Raw genomic sequence first — 8,176 nt, 5'->3', positions numbered from 1 at the left:
ATATATATATAAAAGCAAGGGAAGACATGGGAAGGAGTCCAAGAGTTAAAGAGAACAGAAGTAAATACTGTTATATACACAAATCTGCGTGAACAATAATCTATGGGCAGATACATGGATAGATGCACAGGCTGAATGGGTGTGGTAGGGAGAGTGAGACTATACCCACTAATATATTTGTACAGAGGATATTTGTACATGAGTATTTTCCTTTGCTGCAAATATATCCTTGAATGTGGAGAAGGTGGCAAAAATATGAAAACTTCTTAGATGTTCCCCACTACCTTGAAGGAATTAGTTGCTAGGTCTGGCGGCTCCGGGGTTATACTATGTAAATTTGTGTAACAAAGTCCAAAAATACAATGTTTGCATCTTACTTTAGTGAGTAGCAACTGGGATCTTAAAAGCTCATGAGTGGCCATCTAAGATGCAACTATTAGGAACAAAGAGTGATGGAAATTGAAGATGCTTGGAAACAATTAGTCCATTGGACTGATGAACCAAGTGAACATCAATCTCAGTGACTCTTAAACCAGAAGAACTAAATGTTAAGTTGCCATGAGCAACTGCCTTGCAAGAGATCATGCTACAAGGTCCTGGATAGAGTGAGAGAAAATGTGGAACAAAACTCAAAATCATTAAAAAAAAAACCCAAAAACAAACAAACCAGACTTACTGGCTGGATCAGGACTAGTGGATCCCCAAAACTATGATCCTTACTCAAGGTTCAGGTCTGGAACTGAGCTCAATCCTTAGGCTCAATTTTCAGCCAAATAAAAAACAGGTCTGTAATAGAAACAATAGCACTAGTGAGGTGTACACATTATTTGAGATTCAAAGGGTAGGAAGGACTAAGGAAAAAGGAAGAATGAAAACAGGAAACATGGGGGTGGGGTGGAGAGGAGTGGAGGAAGTAGTGTTGTTAGGTTGAGGGAATTGCAGTCAGTGAGATGAAACAAAACATATATGAATTATTGAATGTAAAATTGATGAACTGCTCTGTAAACCTTCACTCAATACACAATAAAAAGTGCTTTTAAAAATTTCATTTTTTAAATTTCCACAAACTTTTTGAAGCCCCCTCATAGAATTTCTAAGGAAAGTCAAGAAGTCAAGTTTAGGTGCTATAAGATAAATGCTTTAGACTTACTGTTAAATGCTGTGAAGTTGGTTCCAACTCAGAGTGACCCTGTATAGGGTTTCTGAGGCCAAAAATGAAACTCTACTGCTACTGCTCACGGCTTGTTGTTGTTGTTATTGTTGTTGTTGTTAGGTGCCATTGAGTTGGTACCAACTCCAGAATTTTACTTGGCCAGCCCCCAGAGGTCATGTAAAGTGACTGGCTCAGCACTACCCACCAGTAATAATAGGGCAGGGTTTTATTGCACCAAAGAGCCATTTATGTGGTAACCATGGAAGCAGGGGAAAACAATTTTCAGAAAAGGAGAGTAACAGTGTATGGCACAAAGTGGGTGGGATGAAGAGTATCTGGGCAAATAAAACAATATCAAGAAGCCAAGTTTTCTTGTTGAAGCCACTTCACCTGTCAGCTATTGTCGGCTGAGCCTATTTCAAAAGAAGCTGATGATACTGCAAATCAGTGGGGCTGAGCAAGCTGACACCCTGTCCCACTGCAATACAGTTGAGTAACCTCAGGCAAGCCACTCCTCTCCTCTGTCTGTGCTGGCAATAGCTGCAGAACAGGTCTTGTCGAAGATGGAGTCCTGTGAAAGTCAAGGCACTGATGTATGCCTTCTGACCCTGATTTGGAACCCTCTGTTGTTCTGTGTACCACACCCTCATTAGCTGCTGTGATAAAGAATTGCTGCTTGGTCTTTTGAAATTTGCCACAGTCAACAGTCACTTCTTGACCATAAAACATCCCAAAAAACCCTCTTTCTTTTCCTGCTGTCTTTAGGAACTGTTGAATTGATTCCAACTCATGAAGATGCTACGCACCACAGAAGGCAACACTGCCTGCTACCATCCTTACAATTAGTCTATGTTTGAGCCCATTATTGCAGCAACTTTGTCAATCCATTTTGTTGAAGGTCTTCCTCTTTTCACTGACCTATTTATCAAGCATCATGTCCTTCTTCAAGTACTGGTACCTTCTGATGACTTGTCCAAAAACCATGAGAATGAAGTCTTGTCAACCTCACTTCTGAGAGAATTCTGGCTCTTCCATGGTATATTTCATATTTTTCACAAACACCATGATTTAAAAGCATCTATTCTTCCTTCTGTATGCTGAGCAAATAATCCAAGGATCTATCTGGGTTATATGAAGAAAAATGTGGCATCAGGATTGGAGGAAGACTCATTAACAACCTGTGATATGCAGATGATACAACCTTGCTTGCTGAAAGTGAAGAGGACTTAAAACATTTACTGATGAAGATCAAAGAGCACAGCCTTTGGTATGGATTACATCTCAATGTAAAGAACACAAAAATCCTTACCACTGGACCAATAAACAACATTCTTTATCAACGGAGAAAAGATTGAAGTTGTCAAGGACTTCATTCTTGGATCAACTAGCAACCCTCATGAAAGCAGCAGTCAAGAAATCAAACGACTTATTGCATTAGGCAAATCTGCTGCACAAGACCTTTTTAAAGTGTTGAAGAGCTTGAGGACTAAGGTGCGCCTGACCTAAGCCTTGGTATTTTCAATAGCCTCATATGCATGCGAAAGCTGGACAGTGAATAAGCAAGATCATAGAAGAATTGATGCGTTTGAATTATGGTGTTGGAGGAGAATACTAAAAGTGCCATGGGCTGACAAAAGAACCAATACATCTGTTTTGGAAGAAGTGCAGCCAGAGTGTTCCTTAGAGACTAAGATGGCCAAACTTTGTCTCTCATACTTTGAACATATTGTCAGGAGGGAACAGTCATTGGAGAAGGATATCATGTTTGGTAAGATGGAGGGTCAGAGAAAAAAAGGAAGACCCCCAACCAGATGGATTGGCCAGGTGGCAGCATTGATGGACTCAAGTGTGGCAGCGGTAGTGAGGTTGGCCCAGGATCAGACATTGTATCATTCTGCTGTGCATGGGGTCTCTATGAGTCGGTTCTGACTGGATGGCACCTAAAAACAACAAAAAGTTTGTTCCAGGAGTCCTGGTGTTGTGCTGTGGGTTAATGTGCCAGACTGCAAAGTCATTTGAACTGCAAGGTCAGTGGTTCAAGTTCACCAGCTGCTCCTTGGAAATCCTATACAGGGTTGCTATGGGTCGGAACTGACTCGATGGCATTTAACAACAAGAAGTTTGTCCCTAGTTTTTCTTTGATGATCTTTATAGTTCTAGGTTTTACACTTAGGTTTTTAATCCATGTTGAATTTGTTTTTATTTATGGTGTGAGATATGGTCTTGTTTTATTCTTCTGTTCCAGTTTTGCCAACACCAGTTGTTGAAGAGGCTATCTCTTCCCCATTTAATGTGTTTGGGGCCTTTGTCCAAGAGCAGCTGACTGTATGGGGATGGATTTCCTTCTGGGTTCTGGTTCTGTTCCATTGATCTATGTACCTTTCATTAAACCAGTCCCAGACTGTTTTAACCACTTTGCTTATGTAATTAATTTTGTGATTATGAAGTGAGAGGTCTCCAATTTTGTTATTAAGCAATGCTTTGCTTATCTGGGGACTCTTTCCTTTCCATATAAAGTTTGTGATCATTTTTTCCATCTCTTTAAAGAATGTTATTGGATTCTGGATTGAGATTGTGTCATATCTGTAGATTACTTTGGGCATTATTGACATTTTCACAATGTTAAGTGTCCCTATCCATATTCTTTCATTTCTGTACATGTCTCTCTCTCTTTTTTTTTGTAATAGTGCTTTGTATAGGACTTTTGTTTCTCTGGTTAGATTTATTACTAAATATTTTATCTTTTTGGTGGCTATTGTAAATGGTATTGTTTTCCTAATTTCCTTTTCAGAGCTGTCTTTTTTGGTATAAAGGAATCCAACTGAGTTTTGCATATTGATCATGTGCCCTGCCACTTGGCTGAATCTTCCAAAGGAACTCCAGTAATTATTTGCTGAGTCTTTGGGATTTTCTATGTATAGGATCATAGCATCTGCAAATAGAGAGAGTTTTACTTGTTCTTTGCCAATTTGAATGCCGTTAATTTCCTGTTCTTGCTTTATATTTCTCACTAAGTCTTCCAACACAATACTGAATAGGAGTGATGATAAAAGGAATACTTGTCTGCTTCCTGTTCCCAAAGGGAATGCTTTCCGTTTCTCTCAATTGAGAATGACATTGGTTGTTGGTTGAATTTATGCTCTTACTCATGTTGAGAAATTTGCTTTCAGTTCCTACACTGTTGATTGTCTTTATCAAGAATGGGTGTTGGATTTTGTCACATGCCTTTTCTGCATCAATCAATATGATCATGTGGTTCTTTTCCTATTTTATTTATATGGTAGATTATGATTTTTTTCTAATATTAAGCCACCCTTGCATTCTGATATGAATCCCATTTGGTCATGGTATATATTTGGTACGTTGTCAAATTATATTGACTAAGATTTTGTTGAGAATTTTTACATCTATGTTAATGAGGGATATTGGTCTACAATTTCCTTTTGTAGTGATGTCCTTGGTATGAGGATTATATTCATTCATAAAATTGGGACATTTTCCAATGTTTTCTATATTTTGGAATAGTTTTAGTAAAATTGATATGAACTATCTTCTGAATGTAAGGTAAAATTCACCAGTAAAGCCATTTGGGCCTGGACTTTTTATTGTTAGTTAGTTTTTGTTTTTTTTTTAATGACCTGATCAATTTCTTCTTTTGTTATAGGTCTGTTCAAATTTTCTATTCTACTCTCTGTTAGTTTAAGTTGGTTATGTTTTTCTGAAAATTATCCATTTCTTCAAAAATTTCAAATTTATTAGAATACAAGTCTTCATAGTATTCTATTATTATCCTTTTTATTCCCATTGGTTCTGTTGTGAAGTTACCCATACAATTTCTTATTCATGATATCTGAATCTTCTACCTCTTTCTTCTTTTAGATTTTCCAATGGTTTGTTAATTTTATTAATCCAACAAGCTTCTTATCTTGTCGATTCTTTCTATTGTTTTTCTGTTTTCTAATTCATTTACTTCTGCTCTAATCTTTATGATTTATTTTCTTCTGGCTTACTTTGCTGGTCTTTTTCTAAATGTTGGAGGTGTTAATGTGTTGCTTTTGGTTCTTTCTTCTTTTTGGATGTGTGCATTTATTGCTATAAATTGCCCGCTAAGCACTGCTTTTGATTTGTACCAAAGGATGTTGGTACAAAAAGTATGTTGTGTTTCCATTTTCTTTTGATTCAAGAAATTTTTGTTATTTCACTTTTAATTTGTTCTATTGCCCAGAAGCTTTTCAGCAGGATATTATTCAATTATTATGCATTTGATTTTGTTTCTTTAATCTTCCTATCATTGATTTTTGATTCTATAACATTATAATCTGAGAAGGCAATTTGTAGTATTTTGATGTCTTTAAAAACCTTGTTTTTTCCTTTTATTGTGAATTTGGTGAAGATTTATAGAGCGGATCAGTTTTCCATTTAACAATTCATACACACTTTGTCTCATCTCATTGACTGCGATCCCCACAATGTAACATCATGTATCTCACTTCTTCCCTGTGTTTCCTGTTTCAATTTTCCTTCTTTCCTAACCCTTCTGAAATGCTGGCTTTTTAAATCTCAAGTAGTTCATTGTTCCAAAGTGTGAGTACCTCTCCAGTGCCTCCCCCCCACCCCCCGTTGTTGTTATTATGTGCCGTGGAGTCGGTCTGACTCATAGTGACCCTGTACAGGGTTTCCGAGGCTGGAAATCTTTACGGGAGCAGGAAGCCTCATTTTTCTCCCCCGGAACAGGTGGTAGTTTCGAACTGCTGACCTTAAGGTTCCCAGCCCAATTTGTAACCGTCCCCTACAGACTTGTTAATTGGCCATGAGAGTGAGTTCATTGCCAGACCTGAAGAGTGACTAGCAGTCATAGTCGCTGGAGTTCTATCAGATTCTATATCACCGTTAAGTCTCATCTGTTAAAGAAAACTCCATTATTTTTTTATTCCATTTTCCACAAATGTTTTGAAGCCCCTCATAGATTACCAGGCCTTTCTTCTGAGTTCAATACCATGTTTGTTGTTGTTGTTAAGTGCCATCGAGTTGGTTCTGACCCACAGCAATGCTGCATAGAGTTTCCAAGGAGCAGCAAGTGAGTTTGAGCCACCAATCTTGAACTTCAAACCGACTTTGCAGTCCAGCGCATTAACCCACAGTGCCACACCAGGAGTACCCTTATAAATTCATTTTGCTTTTGTATTGCATATGTATTGAGTCTTTACTAAATGCCAGGACCATGCTCAACACTGGGGATTCAACAGTGAACAGGGGAGACATGGTCACGGACTCTGTGACACTTACAGGATATGGGGACCAAAGACAAATTAAACAAAAATCACTAGGCAGTCCTATAAGCACAGTCTGTCATTGTTAGTAGTCGTCCAGCCATCTCTGAGGCATGGCATCCCCAGGTACAACTAACTGACTGAAACATTGCCCTGTCCAACACCGTCTTCATCTTCTCAACCTCTCAACCACAGCTTGTGGATTGGCAAGGGCTTCTAGAGAGGTATTGTTGTTGTTAAGTGCCATTGAGTCAGTTCCAACCCACAGCAACCCTGTATAGGGTTTCTGGGGAGTGTCTGGTGAGATTGAACCACCGACATTGTGGTTCGAACTGACTTTGCAGTACAGTGCATTAACCCACAGCACCACCCCAGGACTCCTCTAGAAAGATGGTGGCAGTAAATGTCAAGCTCATCCCCCTGTTTTCCCTTCTCTCCAGGGTCTTGACCTTTAAGCAGTCACTTCCTCTGGTTGTTCAGTGCCTTCAAGCTGTTTTGTTTGGAAAAGTTAATAACAATATGCCTTTATTCTTTAACTTTAAAACAATTTTTAATTTATCCTTCAAAAGTTCATTAAAATTGGTGACTACTTTTTTTAGGTACTTTTGCCATGCCCAAGAGAAAGGAAAAATTCAGCCCTTGATTAAAAAAAATTAAACAAATTGCAAAGGGTTGGGATGGGGAAAGTGTGTTCACACTTTACTACAAACAAGATTCCACTGTTACATTATTGTTAAAAGCCTCCAAGCGCATGTTCTTCCCACTGCTCACTTCTGATAGATGCAAGAGTTGATGGTTTTCTATTCACAGGTTCAAACTATGAAGGTTTCTATTGGATTGATAGGTTCTCTGAAGCTCTTGTAGCACTACAGCATGTCTTTCATCGCACTCTGCAGTCCTTTCATCCACTCTGAGGCTGCCTCCAAGAGGGGTTGATAGACCATCAAGGTAATTCCAGCCTATAAACATTACTCTGCCAGCACTCACCCTATACACTCACAATCCACCAGATTTTGGATCCTATATAGGTGCTTCTTAATAGCCCATTCATGAGTGGATGCTGAAACTTCAATCTGCCATTTAGCTTCTCAGCAAATGTTTGTATATGACGCTGAGTTCTTATGACTCATACCCTGTGCCAAAACTCCTGAGAGGGTAACATGGTCCTCCAGCCCCGCTTTTTCCTGGCTACTGCCAAGAGCTCCAGATTCTGTGGGCAATGGCTTCATGATCCACAGGTTCTGCTTCAGGCTTCACCGCAGGTTTGGTCCTGTATGAGAGAACTACACACCTGAACTCAGGGTTTCTGCAAACGAACCACAATGCCCAGAACAGTGACCTAAGCACCATGGCTGAGGAGAACCTTAGGCAAAGCCTCACCACCTGCTGCCCAAGAGCATTTCAGTGACCCATGGTCACCACCATCCTGACTCAGGGAAGCAAACTGTTTTAATAATTGATCTTAAATGCAATGTTGATTTAAAGCAAACACATCCAACGCTGTTGGAAGTAGACACTGGTTTACCTATCTTTTTTTTTTTTTTTTTGGTTTACCTATTTTTAAGACTTTAAAAAATAATGCTCTCCAAAAACATGGCAGCAATGTTTGCTATTAATATGGACAACAAAGACTGTTTTTCCACATAAACACTGGGTGTTACCATCTATATCAAAGAAACTTTGTATTTATATCTTTACAATTTTCTTGTTTTAAAATGTCATGTAGTTTTAATTTTTGCCTTTCTTTGACCCC

General features: G+C 38.8%; 1 pseudogene; it reads right to left on the bottom strand.

Annotated features, from left to right (window-relative positions):
• Nucleotides 1-7,227: 7,227 nt before the first annotated feature.
• LOC102812491 lies at nt 7,228-7,773 on the bottom strand (annotated as a pseudogene).
• Between the last annotated feature and the right edge of the window lie 403 nt (nt 7,774-8,176).

This window comes from Chrysochloris asiatica, unplaced genomic scaffold (genome assembly GCF_000296735.1).
Source record: "Chrysochloris asiatica unplaced genomic scaffold, ChrAsi1.0 scaffold00282, whole genome shotgun sequence".
NCBI classification, from domain to species: domain Eukaryota; kingdom Metazoa; phylum Chordata; class Mammalia; order Afrosoricida; family Chrysochloridae; genus Chrysochloris; species Chrysochloris asiatica.
The sequence above is the reverse complement of the archived record's forward strand: the minus strand, read 5'-3'. Positions and strand labels throughout refer to the sequence as shown.